At 38.8% G+C, this 24023-nt stretch overlaps 1 protein-coding gene across 12 annotated transcripts in view; it reads left to right on the top strand.

The window, feature by feature from the left end:
• Nucleotides 1-24023, top strand: part of RASGRP3 (RAS guanyl releasing protein 3) — a 114839-nt gene that overhangs the window by 36161 nt on the left and 54655 nt on the right. Inside the window, exon 1 of one of the 12 annotated variants that reach the window (XM_081590227.1) lies at nt 23250-23316. The exons of the other annotated variants lie outside the window; for them this stretch is intronic. The gene's annotated coding sequence lies outside the window, so the exon portion shown is untranslated. Of the gene's footprint in view, nt 1-23249; nt 23317-24023 lie in introns of those variants that run through there. 12 annotated transcript variants of the gene reach the window in all.

Here is a 24023-nt window from a genome sequence, read left to right as displayed (position 1 = left end):
GAGCTTTATTATTACCCAGGGATGCACTGCTCCCGCTGCCCTTGCTGGCTTTTCCTCAGTTGTTCCCGTCACTCCTTTCCTTTGGAGGACAGCCACTCCACCCATGCCCCACCCCAAACAGTTAATGGTGATAACACTAGTGTCAGTCCTGGAAGGCGGGTTGTTCAGAGAGTTCAGGACTAGAAGGCTGTTCAGGAGTCAAAGCAATGCACTTCTTCCCTCTCTTTGCTCCATTTGGAGGGTGGGGGAGAGGAGAGAGGTGCTTGTCTCTGCTGATTGGAATGCACCCTGGCACCACCATTTCCCCGAGTGCACACTCCTCCCCCCACCTGCTAAAGACTGACCTTCTTCTCACTGTGGCCCATGAACCTGTGGCTTTCCTGGGTCATCAACCAGAGACAGAGCCCTGAGAAAAACCTACTTCTCAAACGCTTCTGAAAATTTAACTCTCCATGTCCCTCCATGTGGTTCAATGTCAAAATGAGGGCTGGTGATGAGAAAGAGCACTGAGTGAGGAGCAGAAGGGTCTTTTGGTCAAGCAGGAGGAAAGTGAAGTAAGCAGACCACTCAGGCGTGTCTTTGAAAAAGTCGTCAATGTTTTTTCAAGGTGGTTGTAACAAGTTTATATCTTTTGAAGACCAAGCTATTTGTAACAAGAAGAGGGAATTTTTCACCTACTTCTCACCTGCCTGATCCTTCTAAACCTAAGGCCAATTCAAGAGCAGTCAGCAATACAATCTGCTAACCCAGAGCCACTGGAAATCACCTCCAGTTCTTAGCAATCGGTGTGATCTGGTGGGTGCCACATGGCGACTCCTGAGATGAACTTAGAGGTGCAGCTGAATCTGCAAGTCACACTCCAGAGACCTGCTTTGAAGCAAAATAAAGTGATTATTTTCCTGGGATCTTTTATAAGGAAACCAATCTGGTGATGCAGTGCTTGTTTCACTTCTTTCTCTTTCGGTCTCTCTCTCTTTTTTTGCCAGCTTGTGTTCCAAAGAAACTCTTCCCAAAGAGTTAACTCCCTTGGGTGCCATTTCTGTTTGTATTGGTTGCTCATTTGCCCTCCCTGGAGTTGTTTAGCTGTTTGTGTGTCACATTCGCATTGTTTTTATGGATTTGAAGGTCTGGAATTTTTGCCGCTTTAAATGATCACAGTAGGGTATGTACCTCTGGAGTCTGGTGTTATGTGGATTCTCTGTGTTTGCATCTTCTTTGAGCGGCTCTGCTGTATTGATAAGGCAAATGCCTGCATTTTTATGGAAATCTTCCAGCCTTAGACACTTTTCTTGCACTTGGCCACAATCCTATGAAAGGGGGGTGGAGCGGGCACCATCACCACTGATTGCAGTGAGGAAACCGAGAATGAGAGAAAGTGAGTGACTTGTCCATGGTCATGGTACCAGTAAGTGACCAAGCTCAACTAAGCCCCCAGGCTTCTGACTCTGAATAATATCCATTGTTCTTTATAATCATAGGACTTTGTGTTTGTGTTGTATTCTCATGGGTGGAAGGTAAATGGATGACTGATTCCTGATGTGCCATTTAACACATGTCAATGATGATGTTTCCAAAGCCTTTGGATATTTGGCTTCGGCAACAGGGTCAGCTTAGTTACAGACATGATAGTGTTTATTTTGGTCATATTTTTTAAAGGAATTGGTGGTCATTTTCCTACCCTGCAAACCCAATGTGGTTAAGGTGGAGTCGTATCAACTACGGCATGATGTAATATTCAGCTTTTAGGAGGGCTCTTGTTGGTTTTTGAGATGAAAAAGCATAGTCTGATGTCTGCTAGGCACTCCTCTTACCCGACAAAACATCAGCTTTCTTGGAAGTTCTACCTGGTTATATGGTACCTTTATTCTCATGAGAAAAAGATGCACTCTGACCACCTGGCACAGTGTCCCTGTGATCATTTTCTTCTGCCCACAACTGAGAGAGTCTTAGCTTGTTAGACTCATTGAGAATCCTCACTACTAGTTAATTTTCTGTGATAGCAATCCACTTCACTGTATAATCAGTATGTTCGCAAGGTCCTAAAAATGACAGTGTATGGTGTGTGATGACTTTACAGCACAGCTCTGTATTTTGATGACTTGAGCTTAGAGGCAGAGAATGGCGAAAACAAGTGAACAGTTTTTTGACAATAACAGCTATTATGTCGTTTCTTTCCATAGTAGCTTTTTAAAATTATGGGTGTGAAAAATAGGCTTCCTCAAATTAAAACATCCTGAAAAACTTTTAATTCATAAATTGATTCAAGGATATTTTTCCTTGGTAACTATGGTGTAATACTCAGAATATTCTGCACCTTTCAAGAGGAGAAAAGGGGAAATTTTGTTTTAAAGAAAAGAAAAAGATGAAAAAGTTGATTTAAAGGCTTACATTCTTGGGTTACAGTCTATGGACTCTGAAGTAATGTATTAATATTAATAAACCTTATATATATTAATAAACCTTAATGCTCCTATTGTAAGTGGTGAACTTAAAATATTCAACTCAATATATAAATGACGTATGTAGCTGCAGTTATTCCCAACATATTTTATGTTTCTACATGATCAAATTGGTCATTTTATTTTCTGAAGACTTCTCTATGTGCCAACTGCTGCCCTATCTTTGCTGCACTTCGTGTTGGTTTGGGTAAACCTGTCCCTACCTCACAAAATGTTCCAAGACCCTTGCATAGATCATTAGTCCATTGGTTTTCTTTAGTATCATAGTACACTCAGAGTTTCGTCTTTGAATGTGTTCCAGGTATAATTTTTATTTTTTTTAGTTGAAGGATAATCGCTTTACAGAATTTTGTATAATTTTGCAGGTACAATCTTTGATCAAGAACTAGTAAGGGAAAAAATTAAGTTCACGGTTAATTACAGAATTTCATTTTAATCACCACTTTACTGATGCTTAATAGCTGCCAAAGTTACAGACAAATAACTGCATTTGAATGTGTCTAAGTGATTTTAATTGGTTGTCTTTTCCCCCTCTTGAGGTATTTGTAGTAGAGACTTTAGCGGTTGATGCGCAGGCTAAAAGGAAGGATAACTCAGGCAAAGGGTCCATCAATCGGCCATGGGATCAAACTCCATATTTTTTTAAATAAAAAAGAAAAAGGGACTGTTTAATTATACCTCTGATTTGTTTTGAGAAAGTAATATTTTTACTTTCATCCAGCAATTCAAAATGGGCTGAACCAAGTTTCTCTGGAGTCTTTTACTTAACTTCACTTTCGGAAGATTCCACTTAAAGGATTCCTTTTTAAGAACTGATGTACGGTAAAACTGTCCTGGTTTTTTAGAACTCTTTAGACCTAGGATCAAGGAGTTAGGAAAAATGAATGTTATTTTCCAACTACACTCTAAAAACTTGCCTGTGACTTGGGAGAATGAATGTTTCAAATCTCGAGTTACTGTAGTTTTCTGAAGCTCACAGACTATACAGCAGTTTAAAACAGGTTTAAAATAGAAGAACTGAGTATAATTTCCTTATTTGGTTCTGGAAAACTCATACCATGAGTTCAATTTGACTAAACTTTGGATTCTGATCCACTTAACAGTTCTCCTTTTTAGAAATAGAAAGAATTTCACTTTTGTATGGAACCACTGCCATTCAAAATCCTATGAGCTGACAGAATATTTTAGACATCATTATTTTCTTATGGCAAGGATAGGGCTCAATCTGAATGGTGCTGCTCAAGATTTCTCTGTAGTCTCTTTCCAATCACTTCACTCTGATTCTAAGATGAATCTGTCTCTTCCTGTTTTCCTCTGTAGTAGGCATTTGAACTGAATCTGCTACTGTGAGAAGAAAGAATTTGGTGTTTATTTTCACAACTCCCAGAGGTAGATAGTACTGCTGACACTTAGAGAAGCGAAAACTAAATTTCATGGAGGCTGAGGACCTTGTGCAAGGTCACAAGGCGGTGAGTAGTAAAGCTGGAGGTCCCGGTCTTCCTAGAAGCAAAGTGCATGCCTTTTTCTAATCTATCATACCGTCTATATCACTATGTTTATGCTAAAAACTGATGCTCACTATGGAAAAGGCATCCATTCTGGAGGGTCCAGATTCTGCAGTTTTGGTCGTGCCCAGTGCATAACTGTTTCCATTAGAAGCATGCTGCAGGACAAAGAAACATCCTAGTAATCTGGATTCAAGATTGTATTCTGCAGTCTCATCCTGTTTCCATTGTTGAGGTGCTCCCTCAGCTGTGGTGCTCTGTACCTTGGGCAGGGGGCCCCTGCAGAGCTAAGCCTCTGGTAACACTCAAAAATCATTGTATTATCTCAGATGGTGACAGGTATAAAATAGATCATGACCATGGGACTTAGCTAATTAACCAGCAGTGACAGTCTGCTTTACATGGTATTTGGTTTTTTACAAGAAATGACATAATATTGGCACCAAGAGGGGCATTCATATTCACTCTATAAATTGTTTCTTGGGGCCATGATTACAAAGAGAGAGAAGGGCCAAGCAGAACTTGAAGCAGGGCCTATGGAACACATAATATCTCACTCTATTGTAATTCTCTAAGCTTTAGAAGAAATACTACCTTCAAATTCTCTTTGGAGGCTGAAAGAACTTTGATGGACGTAAGCCACTGATGGAGTTATTGTGTAAGAATTGAGTTGCTATCTTTTTAGCTAGAAGGATGACCGAGAAATATGTCATGCATAAAATCCTGCAACTATTTGGAATATTCTTGCACATCAAGCTTATGGAAGAGAGGCGAAGACATCTGAAACATTGTGTAGAGTTGTAATCCTCACATTTGGAAATTTTACTCAACTAGAAGTTATCAAAATATGACTAAGTACATTCTAGTTTATGGGACCTCTTATGTGAAAGTCAGAATCCACATTTGGGTAACAAAAGTAAAAGAAAAATCAAAGTATGTTTTCCTATGAATCATTTGGCAAGTATTTTTACACACATGCTTTGCACTGCATATTGCACAAACGTAAATAATGGCATAGACTTTACCCTACAGGATATTACCACCTAGTAAAGCAGACTGATATTTTAAAAAAATTATTACACCAAACATCTTACAACACACAAATATTTGTTCTAGAAAAGAGGTTTTCACAGAGTTCAATAGAAATCTGGGAAAAGGAGATGACTATATGAGATTAAGTCAGGGAAGTTTCCTTAGGTTTGGTGACTTTTGAAGAGGATATAAAAGGATAAGTACTCATTGTTCAAAAAGGAAAAAAAACCCGTATATTTTGAAAGATTCCTTTCAGGAGTCATATTTCCAATTGTTCAGCTATATTTCCAACTTTTCAGTTATATTTCCAATTTCCAGTTATATTTCCAATATTTCCAGGAATAACATGTAACTTGGTAGGGCTGAATCATAGGGTAGGTGTTGGAGGAGGAACTGGATTCAAGGCTCAAAGATAAGGTAGTTCCAGAGGTCAAGGGTAATGTTTGCCCTTCTGAAGCATTTAGATAGTTTTGAGGAAAATTTAAAGTTAAAAAGTATTTTTACATGTGTTCCCACCCATGGCTGATTCATGTCAATGTATGGCAAAAACCACTACAATATTGTAAAATAATTAGCCCCCAACTAAAATAAATAAATTTATTTAAAAAAAAGTATTTTTATTATAGAAAATTTCCAACATACACAAAAGTAGGGAAAATTATATGGTGAACCTCCATGTGTTCATTATTTGACTTTAACAATTTTCAATGGCCAATCTTGTTTGATATATATCCCTACTCATGTTCACTCCTTCTCATTTTGAAGCAAATATAAGACATCTCATCATTCTACCTGTAAATATTTTAGTTTATATTTATAATAGATAAGTTCTCTTTGTAAAAACCCACAGTATCATTAATACATCTAAACTAATTGACAAAATTGAAGCTTGTCAATAAAGGAGTGATGTGATTATATTTGCATTTTAGAAAGAAAATCGGAGAGGCAATGAGGAAGACAGGTTAAAGAGAAAAAAAAATGCCAAAGACCAATAGAAGACTCCAGAGATAAGTGTGAATTAAACTAATGGTGAGGATGGAAGAATTTTCAGAATGTTTAAAAAGTAAAGTTGACAGTTCCTGAGAGCAATTGGATATGGGGGTGAAGGAGGGGAGGGAATTGAGAAAAAAAATTTTTTTTGGCCACACTGCATCTGGGATATTTGTTCCCAGACCAGGAATCATATCGTAACCACCTGACTGCCAGAAAAATCCCTGAGAAAATTTAAACTTGTGTTAAACTTGTGTGAACCTGGAGATTTTAAACTTAGTGCAGGAGACACCGGAGACAGTGGATTGATCCCTAGGTCAGGAAGATCCCCTGGAGGAGAAAATGGCAATCCACTCCAGTACTCTTGCTGAGAAAATCCCACGGCAGGCTACAGTCCATGGGGTCGCAAAGAGACAGACATGACTGATCACATGCACACACACAATCAGCATATGAGAGATGTGAGAGTTCGTCCATAGAAAAGGCTGAGTGCCAAAGAATTGATAACTTCAAATTGTAGTGCTGGATATATTTCCTAAAGGAAATCAACCCTGAATATTCATTGGAAGGACTGTTGCTGAAGCTCCAATACTTAAGCCACCTGATGCAAAGAGCCAACTCATTGGAAAAAGCCCCTGCTACTGGGATAGATTGAAAGCAAAAGAAGGGGGTGGCAGAGGATGAGATGGTTTGATTGCATCACCAACTCAATGGACATGAGTCTGAGTAAACTCTGGGAGATGGTGGAGGACAGAGAAACCTGGCATGCTACAGTTCATGGGGTCGCAAAGCGTAGGACATGACTTACGGACTAAATAACAATGATCAGCATATGAATATGCCAATAACTGATACAGTTTAGGCATTCTATGAAAAGCAGTTTAGATTGATTTTTCACTCACCAGAGACTATTGTAAACAAATACAAAAATGTTTTCCTATTACTCTAAAACAAAGCTTTAAGACTTGGAATATTTGGAGTAATTTTGATAGCTTCACCTGAAGAGAGTCATTAGCAAAAATTAGAAAACAAGAGAATAGCATCTAAAATGCTCCAGGGGAGAAAGGAGTCACTTAGACAGACTGATAACTGACACCTCTTCAGTTTACCTATGATTAATAGTTATAAAATCATAAAGGCTAATGTATATGACTTATTCACCAAATCCCCAAACACTAAAAGTTTGAAAGATATCAATTTAAAATAATGGAAGTACCCAAAAAACAAAAGTGTAGGACCAGACAACTTCACAGGTGAATTCTACCAAACATTTAGAGAGGAGTTAACATCTATCCCTCTTAAACCATTCCAAAAATTTGCTGAGGAAAGGATACTTTCAAACTCATTCTATGAGGCCAGCGTCACTGAGATACAAAAACCAGACAAAACTATCACAAGAAGAAAAAATTAGAGGCTGATGTAACTGATGATCACAGGTGCAAAAATCCTTAACAAAATATTCAACAAACAAGTAGGATTATCACAGGGATGCAAAGGTTTTTCAATATCTGCAAATCAATCAATATGATATACCACATTAAGAAACTGAAGAATGAAAAGCATATGATCATCTCAATAGATGCAGAAAAAGCTTTTGGCAAAAGTCAACATTCATTTGTCATAGAAACTCTCCGGAAAGTGGGCATAGAAGAAGCACACCTCAAGGAAGGCCATCTAAACACGCATATGTGACACACCCACAGCTAATATCATACTCAACATTGAAAAGCTGAAAGCATTTCCTCTAAGGTCAGGAACAAGACAAGGATGTCCACTCTAGCCACTTTCATTCAACATAGTGTTGGAAATCTTAGACATACATAGCATTCAGACAAGAAAAAGAAATAAAAGGAATCCAAATTGGAAAGGAAGAAGTAAAACTGTCACTGTTTGCAGATGACATGATATCATATATAGAAAATTTAAAGATGGCACCAGAAAGCTACTAGAGCTCATCAATGAATTTGGTAAAGTTGCAGAATACAAAATTAATATACAGAAAGCTGTTCAATTTCTATACAATAAGCACAAGCTATCAGCAAGTGAAATTAAAGAAACAATTCCATTTACCATCACATCAAAAAAATAAAATACCTAGGAATAAACCTACCTAAGAAGGTAAAAGACCTGTGTTTGGAAAACTCTAAGACACTGATGAAGGAAATTGAAGATGACACAAACAGTTGGAAAGATATACAGTGTTCCTGGATTAGAATCATGAATATTGTTAAAATGACCATATTACCCATGGCAATATACAGACTCAGTTCAATCCCTATCAAAATACCAATGGCATTTTTTATAGAACTAGAACAAATAAAATAAAAATTTGTATGGAAACACAAAAGACTATTAGTGGAAATGTAAATTGGTACAGCCACTGTGTAAAGCAGTATGGAAGTTTCTTAACAAATTAAAAATAGAGTTACCATATTATCCAGTAATTCTACTTCTGGGTATATATCCAAAGAAAAGCAAAAACGCTAAATCAAAAAGATAAATGCACCTCAATGTTCATAGCAGCATTATTTACAATCGCCAAGAAGATACGGAAGCAACCTAAGTGTCCATCAACAGATGAAGGATAGAGAAAATGTGGTAATGTGTGTACGTGTGTGTGTGTGTGTGTGTGTACATATATATAAATGGAATATTACTCAGCCTTAAGGAGGAAAACATTTTGCAGCAACACAGATGGACTTGGAGGGCCTTATGCTAAGTGCAACAAGTCAGACAGATAAAGACAAATACTGCATGATATCACTTATATGTGGAATCTAAAAAATACAACAAACTAGTGAATATAAAAAAAAAAGGAGCAGACTCAGAGATATAGAAAACAAACTAGTCGTTACCAATGGGGAGAGGGAAGAGGGGAGGGACAATACAGGGATACAGGATTAAGAGGTACAATCATGTATAAAATAAGCTATAGGGATATACTGTACAACATGGGGAATATAGCCAATATTTTTAATAACTATCAGTGGAGTATAACCTTTAAAATTATGAATTACTTACTGTATTGTACACTTGTAACATAATATTATTCATTAATATAATATGTATCAATATAATATTATCCTTTTTTTACTTCAATTAAAAAATTAGTTGACTGTAAAAAACACAAAATAAAGTATAAAATAATGGAGAGAATTTTTCACATTTTATGATGACAGTGTTCAAGCAAAAAAAGTTGAAAGAAGGGTATTGTGAATATCTGTGTGAGTGTGTTAGTCGCTCAGTCGTGTCCGACTCTTTGCACCCCCATGACCTGTAGCCCGGCAGGCTCCTCTGTCCATGGAATACTCAAGGCAAGAATACTTGAGTGGGTTGCCATTCCCTTCCCCAGGGGATCTTCCCCTGCCAGTTCAGTTTTACCACTAATAATTTCCTAAGTTTGTTTTTTCACGTATCTACCCAAATATTCATTCCTCTATTCATCCATTGGTCCATCTTTCCTTTTCAGTATAATTGTAGACAGCAGTTCACTCCTCTCCTCAACACTTAATCATACATTTCACTAACTGGAGTTCAGTGTTTGTTTATGCAGAATTGTATTTTACACAAGAGATATTAAACTTATGCACTTGTTTTGCCAGAAGGAAAGGCTGTGATTCAAGAAGGATTAACAAAATTCATGGCTGATTGTTCTTGGGTTATTTATAGAAATGAAAACTCTTTGAGAACCTCTTGATCCTCAAAAGTTGTTGCCATATGGAGCAGACACACCCTCCCACAAAACAGCCTTTGAGGCACTGTCAGGTATTGATTTGGCAAGAACACCTGCCTCTTAGTAAATGTTAATTGGATTTGAACGAAAAAAGAAAAAATGACCCCCAGAAGCATAAGCTATTTTCCAGTAACTGACAGAGCTGGTAGGAGGAAAAAAAAAATCACTTCTAATAGTTTCACATTGAGCATCACTCTCTGCCTGAAACAACTCTGCAGAGTAACAAGGCAACAGAGTAGATGATTTATAAGTAAAAACTGTAATATAAGCTATGCATTCTATGTAGAGTCATTCTGAGATTATTCAAGGGGAATCAGTATTGGGACAATGGGAAAGGAAGCAAACTGTTCTCACAAAATCGAATTCCTTATTCCCGTATTGAAAAAAATGTCTTTGTTCATAAATGTTTATCCTCTGATATCCTCCAAAAAGAATTAAAACAGCTTATGATAAGCAGCAAAAATAAAATGAAACTGAAAACAGTTAGCATAGGAATAAAGCAAAGGCCCAAATAATGCCAGTCTAATACTCTTAATGAAATACCACTGTATCAACACCAGGGCACAAATGAGATACAAAATGACTAGCCCTTCAGAATAAGGTTCAGAAAAAGCCAAGCTGAGTGGTTCACAGCACAAGCTGACAATTAGTGATTTATCAACTTGTCTGTCTACTTGTGTGTTGTTGGTTTCCCTCGGTAAACAGTACACTCCACTGGTCAAAGATCTGGTCCATTTCATTCACCACTGGATACCCAGGCCCTGGCATAATGAATGGAAGGTAGAGGTGTGTACTCAGTTGATATTAGTTGAGGCAATAAAGAACTCAGAATTTGGATATCGAATCTAAACATTCTTTTTTCCTGACAAGACAAGAATCAGGTCCTTTTGCAGTTAGAACCATACTTTTAATTAGATTAAAAGACTTAAACATGTTTAAGATTTAAACGTCAGTGGGGGGAGGAGGGGAGGAAAAAACCTGAAGATATTTAATAAATGTGTGTTGATTAATGGATAGATTAACATTTACTTAATTTATTTGTATTCTAATTTATTTAGTTATAATACAGAAATAGCACTATTAACTCTATTTTTACAGAATTATTTTATAAGGCAAAGTTAGATTATTGCCCTTTAATCTCCTTTGAAGAAAGACATTAAACATGTACAAAGCCCCATTTAAGATGGTGCAAAGGTTACATGTACTATCAATTTCTTTAGCCTGAGAACTGCACTCCACTAATGTCTGAACTCTTGTGGTTTGTGAGCCAACAAAGTGTCATCGGTCTAAATTGTTATACACCCCATTTGAAAGGACACCATTTGACAGTGTTTTTGTGAAGTGGCTAGAATTATACCATAGTGTATGCAGCCTTAGAGCCCTCTTCTCTGCTGCCCTGCGCTGTGGGGAGTGTCCTATGAAGCAGGTGGACCCCCAGCACGGAGCCCACCCCAACTTCCCTGGCTGATGGCATCTGACCAAGGTACTGAAGGGTAACAGAAGTGAACAAAGCGGTGAAGGAAGCAACTTCACAGAGAGGAGTAGAGGTAGTACTTCTAAACCTTGATGGGGCATAGACGCCTCTGCAAAAAGGAAACCGTATGTTTTTAAATTGGATCCTAAGCCTAAGTTTGCTCATGGACTCTTTGGAGAATGTGGAAATTTCTAGTAATATACCTCAAAGTTTTTTGACTGTAAAAAGCTGGTGGTGAGAATCAAGGAATGATTTTGTGTTTCCTCTCTTTTTGCATTGGACAACTTAATCTGTTTTAAAATATAAAAAATGGCATCAGATGGTGTATCCTCAGGGAATATTGATTCTGTGTCTTCTGAAATCCTCCAGGCAATCAGTTTGTGTGTTTGAGCAGTAGTTCTTAAACTCTTATTGATCAAAAGCCCCTTTAAAAGCTCATGGACACCAACACAAAATTCTACATATGATGCCAGAAGTTTTTATAGATCTCTGATTCTTGGTTAAGAGCTAAGAATGGACTGAATGTGTATCCACCCCAAATTCATATGTTAAAACTCTAACTCTCATTGTAAGTATATTTGGTGATAGAGCCTAGAAGAAGGTAATTAAGGTTGAATGAGGTAATAAGCATGGGGGCCTAATCCAATAGGGCTCTACCCTTATAAGAAAAAGTCCTCTGTCCACCATGTGAGGACATAGCAGAAGGTTGCAAGTCAGGAAGGGAGTCTCACCAGGAACTGGACTGGCAGCATCTTGAGCTTGGATTTCCTAGCTTCTAGAACTATGAGAAATTTCCTTTTTTTTCTATTAGTCATACCACACAGCTTGTAGGATCTTACTTCCCCAGCTGGAGATTGAACCGGTGCCCCTGGCTGTGGAAGCATGGAGTATTAACCACTGAGCTACCAGGGAATTCCTAGAACTATGTGACCTCTCTGTTTAAGCCACCTAGTCTGTGATATCTGTCATAGTAGTACAAGCAAACTAAGACAAGTCTCTATGGTAGACACTGGTTTCCCCCTCAAAATATCTATAGTCACTGATCCATGAAGGAGTGGGCTGGGGGAGGGGGACTCCCTAGTGAGCTCACTTTCTGTGTGTGGAAGAACCACCCTTTGGGGTGTATGGAAGAAGCCTGGATGCACAGGGACAAGATCAGCTGGCAGCACCATGCCTGGTTCTCTTTCTGCCCTGGGCTTCATGAGTCCACACTACAGAACAAAGTACGAAGGCCATGCAGAAGAATGACAAGCTCATGCTGGGTGTGGGCCATTTCTATAGGTTCTCCTTCATTTCACTGGGCATGTTGTCCATCTTAGCCCAGTGGCCTCCTTGAATTTCTTTCAAACATTTCATGAGACAGGTATCCTCCTGAATACAACAATCCCATTTTGTAAAGTAGATAAATCTTTTTCCCCAGAGTTAAGTTTGGAATCGCCTGAGCCAGGAACAAACTGATGGGAATGCGGGAAGAATTTGCTTCTTAAAAACCCACTTGCCTTGTCATCATCCCTCTTGAAAAATCTGCTGCTGTCTGCTGTGAGTGGAATTTGAGGACAAGGACAATGAGAGCTGCAATTTGTAGACTATTTGGTCCCAAACATGGGAGAGCAGAGGCCGAGTCTCAAAGCCTGTAGTGGCATTGAAGGAGTGAGTTTAGACAGGAGGAATAGAGCATGTAGAGCTCCTTCCTGGAAGAACTTGAAAAGCCAGGGACTTCCGTGGTAGTCCCGTGGTTCAGAATCCACCTGCTAATGCAGGGGACATGGGTTCAATACCTGGTCTGGGAAGATCCCACGTGCTGCCGAGCAACTAAGCCTACACTCTAGAGTTACAAGCTGCTGCTACTTCTGAAGCCACTGAAATGAGAAGCCCCCACGTGGCAGTAAAGAGTAATCCCCGTTCTCTGCAACTAGAGAAAGCCTGCATAGAGCAACGAAGACCCAGCACAACTAAAATAAATAAATAACAACTGAAAACAGAGAGAAGCCAAAGTTTGAGTGACCAAAAGTAACCAAGAAAATACATGGGGTTCCATATGATAAGAGTAGATGTCTGGACAGAGTTCAGGATCAAGGCATCAGAGCCAGAGAGCCAGCTGTTTGTACCAAGATGAATTTTGAGTTCCACGACTCCACCTTCTCAATTTCACTTTCACTGCAACTCTTTACACCTGATCTCAAAGGTACCCAGAACTGCTTCTGATGTCTAGTAGCCACCAACTGGGGATTTTAGCTTCCTACCATACCCTCCACATCATTTTAGACCCCTGAATACAAAAACTGTTTTCACAAAGGGAGATGATTAGGTTGGAATAGTTTTTGCAAAGTTCGAGTGTCAAATTATCGTGAAATCAGAATGGTGAGCAGAAATTCCACAACTCACAGCAACATCCATGCTGATTCATTTCTTCATATCAACATGGTGAAGAGTTGCTTCTTATCAGAAAACTCACACTTTCTTAAGCAGATGCATTAGTTTAAAACAGCCTCTGACACATGCACCTTTTATGTCCCAGAGAACCCGACTCACTATGAGTCTAGATTCTATGGAAGCTCTACTATGATGGTGTATTTTCCTTTCTCTCATTATGTCACTGTTTAAACTTGGGGGAGTTATGCTATCTTTTTGATCCTGGGCTTCTCCTTTGTGAAGTGAGGTCACTAACCTGATAAATAAGAGGTTCCCTTGAAAAGTGGAAAAAAACATGCCTATGTCTTTCCTGCACCACCGACTATTTCTGTTAGCACTAGAGAGTTTCTCTGAATAGACAAAAAAAAAAAAAACTCTCTCAGAAGACTTGAATGAGCAAGATGAGGAAATCAGGTGTTTAGAGGTCAATCCTTGCAGCTGCACTGACTAGTAAATAACCCTCGCTTGGTTGCTGGTTTCTCTGTTTAGAATCATAAACAACAACAAAGGAAGAATACCAGCTCAGCTTGTATCATGACTAGTTATCCAAGTGATTCATTATCTAAGGACTGGAAATGATCTTGGAAATTATCCACAGGAAATTATCCTGAAAAGTCTACAGTGACGAGTACCTGTGAGTTACTCAGATCTGACAGGGAGGAATAAGCTGTTACTGGTTGTAGTCAACAAATCCAAAGCAACAGAGAGAGGAAGTGGGAGAGAGTGAAACTAGATATTTGCTGTAGTGTATGGAATCTGAAAATGCATTTGCCTCTAAGCGTGAGTAGATACATAATTTTTGTATAGATAGCCCTATATACATTCTATTTTCCTGTAATCATTCCAGAATCTACAACGTGAAGTGTTGAGAGGCATTGGCACCAAGTTCCCATGCTCCTTGGGAATCAATAGTGTACATCTATTTTGTTGATTATGAGAACTTTTCTGTAGAAGAAAAGCACAGGAATCTGACAGGACTTCCCTGGCATTCCAGTGGTTAAAACTCTGCGTTTCCAATGCAGGCAGCACGAGTTTGGTCCCTGGTCAGGGAGCAAAGATCCCACATGCCTTATGGCATGGCCAAAAACAAAAGAAAGAAATAAAAACACAGAAATCTGGGGAAATTGCAAAAGTTGGAGATAATCTAGATGTTTTAAGCACATTATAAGTGAAAATAAAGAAGATTTTATTAGCCTGATAAGCCTTGACAAATGCTGTGGAAATCCATAAACTTTTCTTGTTTGGGCAAGGATTGTCTTGCAATCTGAACTTACTTTTTGAATGGAAATAGGCCAGAAGGCATAGGAGCTGTCTTGTGAGTCTTCCTTGTCCAGTCCACGAATAGGAACATTCTAAAGAGTCCTTCTTAGCATCTGTGATGTCAGTGAGCAGCCTGGTGAGCCTGAGATGGGGACTTGCAAAGACAAATGTGTGTAGGGCCAAGAAGGGACCAGAATGAGTGAAGTGGATGAGGGATAAAAAGAATTGTCTCTGTCTGGGACAAGTGGTATTTCACTTTCCTCTTAAATGTCTCAATATAGTGGGATGATAAATGGCCGTGACACTTGGCCTCAGTTTGGGGAGATGGTAGAGGGTAGTGGGGACTTTAGGGAACTAGGAGTTGATTACTCCTTAGCTCCGGCTACATGTTGCCTGGTGGGGATGCAGCCCTAAAACCAGCAGATCTGATTTTTCCATAAGAATTGAGAAAACTGTATTTTTTAAAGTGAAAGTCTGGACTTGTATATTTTTGCAACTAATTCAAAATATTTGCAACTTTGTGAGAGTCAATCCTGTGTGAGGAAACCTAACAAAACTACATCTTCAAGTTAGATCTCTGTAGGAGGTCACTGTTTTACAACCTGCTGATGGTGAGTGAGTGAGAACTTGTTAATGCACACCATCTTCACTTTGGAGGAAAAAAGCCTAACACTTGTGGTTTATTATTTACATGTCTTTAAGTAGATTTTTACAGATAATGAGAAAAATGCAAAAGAGAAGGGCATTTGAGGGACTTCTCTGCTGGTCCAGTAGCTAAGACTCTGCACTCCCAGTGCAGGGGGCCTGGGTTCGATCCCTGATCAGGGAACTAGATCCCACATGCCACAATGAAGATGGAAGATCCCATATGCTGAACTAAGATCTGGTGCAGCCAAATAAGTAAATGTAAAAAAAAGAGGGGCATTTGAGAACGATATTTATAATGTGTGTATGGCCACTATGCTTTCATATTTAATTGTCGTGGCATCAGAACCAGAGGGCTTGGTTCAGAAAGGATGATTTTCTGTTAGGACCTGAATGCACATCTATACGAGATATTGCTGATGTCACGCATGGCACTTGTTCAGTCACTTTGATGTTAGTATGATTCTCAGGAAAAAAAAAACTAAAAAACTTATTGGAAAGACTCAGGTTCTTCCACAAAATATTGAGATTTGTATACATCTAGGTGACAAAAGGAATAGTTTAGTCTTTATAAATCAGATGTTTGGCACTCTGCAGCCAACACATTATTAAATTAAAAAATTTTTGTTCTTATCCAAAATCAATATTTGGAAAGAAACAATAATACCTAAGAACAAAGGCACTTTTTATAAAATCTGGGCTTCCTCCATGTTGTTTTAGATGCATGAAAGTGATACATTTTGGGTCTTGAGCAGTCTTTGATTTTTCAGTGAGATACTGCTTCAGACATTCCAATATTGTCCCCCAGTCATTGATGTTTTTATGATGGGTTTTTGCCTTTATTTCCCAAACCAAGTGTTACTACATTATTATGAAGTGATAAGTTAATGAGAAATTTAACCATTTTCTTCTGTATTTTTCTGTTTTAAAAATTCCATAAATAATTTATGTTGCATTTAGTAGGGAGGAAGTATCTTTTTGCCCAAGTTCTTGGTGAATACCTTCAGGTTTTATGTGATTAATAGTTAAAAAGTGTCTAAGATAAATAAATAAATACATGTCCAGTTTCCTGGACTAGTAATAAGAAGCAAGTGTTGAAAAAAGTCACTGAGTATGAGATATTGTGGTGAGATAAAGATTAACAAGTGTATAAAACTATGTGAACATGCGGACTTGTGAAATCCCCACAAATTACCACAGAAGCCGATGAGGTTCTCAGTCTAATTTTAGCACCCTGCTTGGTTTCACTTACTATTTCAGCTCTTCAACACCCTTCTTGTCACAAGTAGATCCATCAGCAAAACTTTTGGTGGAAATGTTTTTGCGTAATATCCACTCTCAAGAATTGCTTTTGAGGACATTAGTAATCTAACATTTATTTCCATTCTGCAGAAGAATGAATGCAATGTGAAGACCTGGGTCCCATTCATGACTCTTTGGTACACTCGAGATATTGCTGGCATTTCTATGTGTGTCTACTAAACTCTCCTGGACTCTTTTAGGGCATGTATATGTCTTTGTGGGGATTCCCAGGGGGTGATAGTGGTGAAAAACCCACCAGCCAATTCAGGAGATGTAAGAGTCGTGGGTTTGATCCCTGGGTTGGGAAGATCCCCTGGAAGAGGGCATGGCAATCCACTCCAATATTCTTGTCTGGAGAATCCCCTTGGTCAGAGGAGCCTGTCAGGCTACAGTCCGTGGTGTCACAAAGAGTCAGACATGACTGAGCACACATGGATGGATGTGAAGCCTACACAGACATACAGAAAAAGGCTACATTAGATTATTTCACATGGACCATCACAGAGGCTTTTAGTTCTGATCCTGAGAACATGGTATTCTCTCTCCCTCTCTCCATGTTTGTTGAGTGAGTAAATAAACACATAGGTACTTTAACTCCAGTTTTAAGACCTCACCATTCTGTTGGCATTCCTGCTCTTTCCACATCTATCTGCTTTTTTCAATGTCCTTTTCTCTGCAAACAGTGTTCTTTTCTCTGATCAGTGAAACCTCACTTATGCTTTAAGGCACAGTTTAATTCTATGAGTCAGAACTTGTTTTTACTTCTCTCATGACTCTTTCATAATGCCCTGTGTCATAATTTCTGTTCATGTGTATCCCCTCTTTAGACCCTATGGTCTCTGTACCTGATATAAACTTGTACCTCTGCCATGGTGTTGATCACACTGTCTGGCACAGAAGTAAGTATTTATGAAGTAGATGAGAAAGTGACTGGAAGAAGTATTTGGTGTATTTTTATTCTCTCTAACATAAATCTGTACTACTGCAAATCTGGAAGCATGTCTTGAAATTTCATTATGGGCATGCTAATATACGAAGTAAATTCATTCAATAGTCCAAAGAAAAAGCTTGAGACAAAAGTAAGACTAGAGAAGAAAACTGGAAAAGAAACAAATTTGAAGTTTAGACACCATGTTGGAAGACTGTGATAGCACAGAAAGATAACCATATATAAGTTATCAGACATACTTCTGTGTTGGGGGCTAGAAAGACAAGAAGACAGGGCCTACTTCTTAAGAAATTACTGGGGAGACAGAACTACTGAGTAACGTAAATCATACAAAGCCTGAAGGAAGTCAGTACGTTGGGTGCCTGGAAGAGTTGTGAGGGAGGAGGAGAATTCAAATAGGCATTTGAAAAGTGAGTTTGTGATTGCCATGCAGACATACTTGGAGGAGGAGAGACATTCTAAGAAAAAACAGTATGTGCAAAGCATGATGTTTTGGTTCAAGCTGCTGTTAAACCATATCATAGACTGCGAGGCTTAAATAACAAACCACACTCATGAGTTAATTACCTCCCAACAACCCAATCTCCAAATAACATCACATTGAGGATTAGGGTTTCAATATTTGAATTTGCTGGGGGATTCAAACATTCAGTCCCTATCACAAGTTCATTTTACAACAAAAGATAAAGTGGAGATGAGGAAAGAAGAGTGAGGGAATAGGTGGACAGAGTGAGGGCCATTCATGAAAGGCTTTGTAAGACAGGCAAAGACTTTTAATTGAGCAGACAGCGAATGGTGGAAGAATTTTGAATAGGGGAGTTATGTCATCAATCCGATAATTCGGAAAGATTGATTTGGCACCAGTAGAAAGAAGAGAGAAACAGGAGATAAGAGTTGATCTAGAAGCCTGACGAATAAGCATTCCGTGGACCAGGGGAAAGGTAATGACAGCTTGAAGCCAGGAGTGGCAATGGAGAGGAAAACAAGTGGAGGATATGAGAAAGTGCCTGGAGGTACATGATCAGACTAGGATCTGGAGGGATGATGAAAGAAGGCACTAGGCAATCTAGGGTGAACCCCAAGTTTCTGGCATGGAATACTGGAAGAAAGGTTGAGCTATAAATCAAGGAAGTAAATACAGGAAATATAACAGTTTAGGAAAGTGAAGAGGACATATTTTTAAGTAATTACAAATTAATTGGTATAATTCACATACCATTAGAATCTGCCTTTTTATTTTTTTATTGAAGTATAATTGTTTTACAATACTGTGTTAGTTTCTGGTGTATAAGGAAGTAAATCAGCCATGTGTATACATATATCCCCTCCCTCTTGAGACTCCCTCCCAGCCCCCCAGCCCCCCTCTCTAGGTCATCACAGAGCACCAAGCTGAGCTACCTATGCTAGACAGCAGCTTCCGACTAGCTGAATCTATTTTCTAGAATCTACCTTTTTAAAGTGCATTTTTAGTATATTCACAAGGAATTTAATATATTCCAGAACATTTTCATCACCCCCAAACGGAAACCCTGAAGTCTTCTCAGTCACTCCCTCCTCCTCCTTTCCCTCAGCCCCTGGCAACTGCTATTAATAGTTTACTTTCTGTCTCTACCTGCTAGATTCGCCTATTCTGGACATTTCATATAAGTGGAATTTACAATATATGGCCTTTATATATTTACAATGGCCTTTAAAATTTACAGTATATGGCCATATATATACAATATATGGCCTTTTTGTCTGGCTTCTTTTACTTAGCATTATATTTAGAAGGTTTATCCTTATAACATGTATCAGTACTTCATTTCTTTCTATGGCTAAATAATGTTCCATTGTATAGATACACCTCATTTTGTTTTTCCATTTATCAGTTCATGGACATTGGGTTATTTTTACTTTGGTGCTATTGTGAATATCACTTCTATGAATATTTGTGTACAAGTTCGTTGTAGACATACGTTTTCAGTTCTCTTGGGTATATACCTAGGAGTGAATTTTCTCGACCATATGGTAACTCTAAGTTTTTGTGGAGCTGCGAAACTGTTTTCCAAAGTGGCTTCTTCATTTTACATTTCCACTAGCAATGTATGAGGGTAAGAAATGCAAACTTACCCTGAAGTTAAGTAGAACTCTCCCAGAGTCACTCGTTAATAAGGAGCAGAGCCTAGATGTTATCTCAAGAGTGCCTCTCTCCAGAGTCCACTCTGTCCTCTATAGCAGGAGTCCCCAACCTCTGGGATCTAATACCTGATGGCCCGAGGTGGAGTTGATGTAATAATAATAGAAATAAAGTGCACAATAAATGTGATGTGCTTGAATAATCCCCAAACCACCCCTCCCACCCCCACATCTGTGGAAAAATTGTCTTCTATGAAACTGGTCCCTGGTGTGAAAAATGCTGGGGACTGCTGCTATACAGTACACCACGTAGCTGGAGTCACTGACGCAGAGGTGGTGGTTGAATCTTGTGATTGTGGATGAGTTTACATGAAGAGTTTGAGGCAAAATGGAAAGTCATGGAGACTGCAAACCCCCAGCAGTAGAAGATCCTGCACATCAGACTGGGAAGGTGTGACCAGAGGCATAGTAGGCAAATCAGGGAAGAGAAGATGGCAAGAAAATCATCCAAGGGGAGAATTTTAGGGTGAATGTGGTCAAGAGGTAACACGTGGCAGCTGAGCCTTGACCTAACTTGTGACAGAATGCACTGACTTCTCTACCAGAGTGTTTTTGGAGAGGTGTAGGGGTGGGGAGTGGAGGGAGAATTGATTTTGACTGGCTGAAGAGGGGATGAAATCAAGCCAGCTAATTCTACTTGGCCATGGAGGATGGGGAAAGAGGAGAGATGGCCAATGGAAAGCTTGTGTTCTTTGTTTGAGGCCGGGAAAGACATTTAATGTTTACTTAAACTGCTAACAATTTAGTTCCAATTCATCAGTTCCTCACTTGTTTTATAACTGTGCCAACAGAATCCTTACTCCCATTTCTTTGCCTCTTCTAACTTCTAACAGTGACTTTGTAAAAAGCTATCTTCCTCTCCCTCTCTCTTTCTTTCCCCTCCTTTGTCTCTCTAACTAAATATATCTATCACTTTCATGTTTCCAGAAGTTACACAATTTCTGAAGGTTGATTTGGCATATGGAGCTTCCCTTGTAGCTCAGTCGGTAAAGAATCTGCCTGCAATGCAAGAGACCTGGGTTCAATTCCGATAGGGAACCAGTGCTGTCTACCTCTAAACTTGAGAATTCCAAAAGTTCTTTTTAGTGTTTTTGACAGATCCCCACCAATATCCTTGTCCTCCGTGTGTAAATCTACTAGTAATCCATTTATAATATTGTTCTAATGTAGAAATATATTCTAAATTCTGAATAACAACTTTTCAAATATAGCTTAGAACATTTCATAATTTTAGGACTTCCTTTTTTTCCTGTAGTGTTTAATGCCCTTAAAATCTTTTCAAATGAAGGTTATTTTTGGTCTGATGGGGAAGGCAGAGTAATGTTATTCCTCTCATGTTGCTGCTGCTGCTGCTGCTAAGTCGCTTCAGTCGTGTCCGACTCTGTGCGACCCCATAGACGGCAGCCCACCAGACTCCGCCGTCCCTGGGATTCTCCAGGCAAGAATACTGGAGTGGGTTGCCATTTCCTTCTCCAATGCATGAAAGTGAAAAGTGAAAGTGAAGTCACTCAGTCGTGTCCGACTCTTAGCGACCCCATGGACTGCAGCCTACCAGGCTCCTCCATCCATGGGATTTTCCAGGCAAGAGTACTGGAGTGGGGTGCCATTGCCTTCTCCCCTCTCATGTTAGGGATGATGAAAATGAACCTTAGAGAAATTAAGTGGGACTAAAGATAGGACTGAAATTTACTGTTCACTTATGTTTTCTCTTTTGTTGGTATGTACTGCGATCTCTTCTCAGGAGTAAGGTGAAATTAGTTAATGTCTTAGATGGGAGGAAGAGATATCACTAACTCTTGAGATTTGTTTTTCTTTGACAGAAAGAAAGAAACGTTTGCTGTAGGAGAAAAATCTGAAATAAAAGAATCATTAAGTGGTGCCTTCTAATTATGGGCTTCAAGCTGTGTATATTTGATTGAGAATACAGAAATAAGTTAAAAAAAAGCATTTTGGGGAGGTTACAATAGTTTACTTTTAATTGGTTCCAATAAAAAGTGTACCTGCAAATCCTTGATTCAGGAGTAATTTCAAACTGAGACTTGGAGAGAGTGGGACAAATTAAGAGAATAGCATAGAAACATATATATTACCATACATAAAATAGATAGCAAGTGAGAATTTGCTGTGTAAAACAAGGAGCTCAACCCAGTATTCTGGGACAACCTAGAGGGATGGGATGGGAGGGAGATGGGAGCGGGGTTCAGGAAGGAGTGGATATATGTATACCTGTGGGTGATTGATACTGATGTGCGGCAGAGGCCAACACTAAATCAATTGTCCTTTAGTAATTGTATTTTGTTCTATACTTCTTAATATTGTATAATTATAATCTTTGAAAATTAAAAAAATAGAAATAAAGTTTTCATAACACTAAAAAAAAAGAATGTTATAAGCGTATGAGTTTCTGAACAAGTGCAAAATGTTTTCACTTATATACGTATAGCTGATTCACTTTGCTGTACAGTAGAAACTAACACAACATTGTAAATCAACCATACTCCAATAAAAATTAATTAAAAAATAAATATAAACTAAATGGCAACCCATTCCAGTATTCTTGCCTGTAGAATCCCATGGACAGAGGAGCCTGGCAGGCTACAGTCCATGGGGTCACAAGAGTCGGACACAACTTAGCGACTAAACCACTACCACCAAAGTTTTAGAAAAAAATTTCCCTTGTATGAGAACATTGTACAGTTCACTTGAAAAGGAGAAATTAATACTATATCTTCAAGTAGGCCTGTATCTCTGTAAACAAAATTAGCATCAAAATGGTGTAAGAAATCTAGTTTTTAAAGCTTATCAGTGTAAGTAATAAAATTAAATAAATAATAATACTGATAATGATCAAGCATTGTACAGTCCCTTTATTTTTGTGGTACATTCATTACTTATATGTTTTTTAAATCTTCAAAATTCAGCTCATACCTGCCCAGCCCCAATTATTTAACTCTTACTAGCTCTTATTCCAAAGACTATCTTCTGTGTGTTCTTATTCTTTTTTCACATGATGCTAAGTTTTGATAGCAGATTGGTAATATCCATCTCCTGTCCAATTCTAAAATCATGCTCATAATTCTAGCCACTTTGCTATCTGACACCAGTGAATTTTTCTGATGTTTTCTGTCTTTGTTTTGTGACCCATAAACTCAGTACTCTCAGATGTCTCCTCTTTGAGGAAGCCTTCCTAAATCTCTTTGGTTAAATTTGGTCCAATTCCTGGGCTCCTATAATGTCTTGGGCATATGTTTCTGATACTGGACTTAACACTGTTTTATAATAACCAGTTTATAATGGGTCTCCCTTACAGGGATGTGGGTCTTTATGAACAGCTGTTTATACCTTCAGGCCATAGCACAGTGCTGAACATTTAATAGGTAAGTAGTAATCACTGGCCTTTTTGCTCAATCAAACAAATGCCTTTCTCTGAAAGCATGGAGACAGTTTGAAGGCAATATTTCATTGTGTTATCTTCTTGCTGCATTCCTTTGTAACAACTTAAAACTCAGGTTTTGAAATCCTCTCCCAGTCTCTTCAGAGACAGGCAGCTTCCACTCCCAGCTCCAAGTGGTGATAGATAAGAGGGAGATTTTGTCTTCTGTTCACATTCTCTTGCTTCTCAGTGGTGGTCTGTGTAATGTCTTCATTCCTTTGGAGCCTCTTTTGTATAGATTCTGTTTCCTGAGATTGTCAATTGAGTCCCAGTGGGAGGATACCTGAGTTTTACTTAACCCATGCCAGTTACTGAGAATGTCCTCCTGCTCATGGTGGGTTTACAGGTATGAGGATGTTAGTGTTGGCACCAAGTACTAAACGGAAGTTAATAACTAGCTCAGAGCTCACCCCACAAGGCCTCCTTGCATTTTTTTTTTTGTAACAAATAACAAAGTTTTGTTGTTGTTGTTCACCCGCTAAGTCATGTCTGACTCTTTGCCACCCCATGGACTGCAGCACGCCATGCTCCTCTGTCCTCCACTATCTCCTGGAGTTTGCTCAAATTCATGTCCACTGAGTCGGTGATGCCATCTAACCATCTCATCCTCTGTCGCCCCCTTCTCCTTTTGCCTTCAGTCTTTCCCAGCAT

This window comes from Giraffa tippelskirchi, chromosome 4 (genome assembly GCF_054371585.1).
Source record: "Giraffa tippelskirchi isolate mGirTip1 chromosome 4, T2T-mGirTip1v1.2.pri, whole genome shotgun sequence".
NCBI classification, from domain to species: domain Eukaryota; kingdom Metazoa; phylum Chordata; class Mammalia; order Artiodactyla; family Giraffidae; genus Giraffa; species Giraffa tippelskirchi.
Note: the sequence above shows the minus strand (reverse complement) of the source record. Positions and strands in the feature narration are given on the sequence as shown.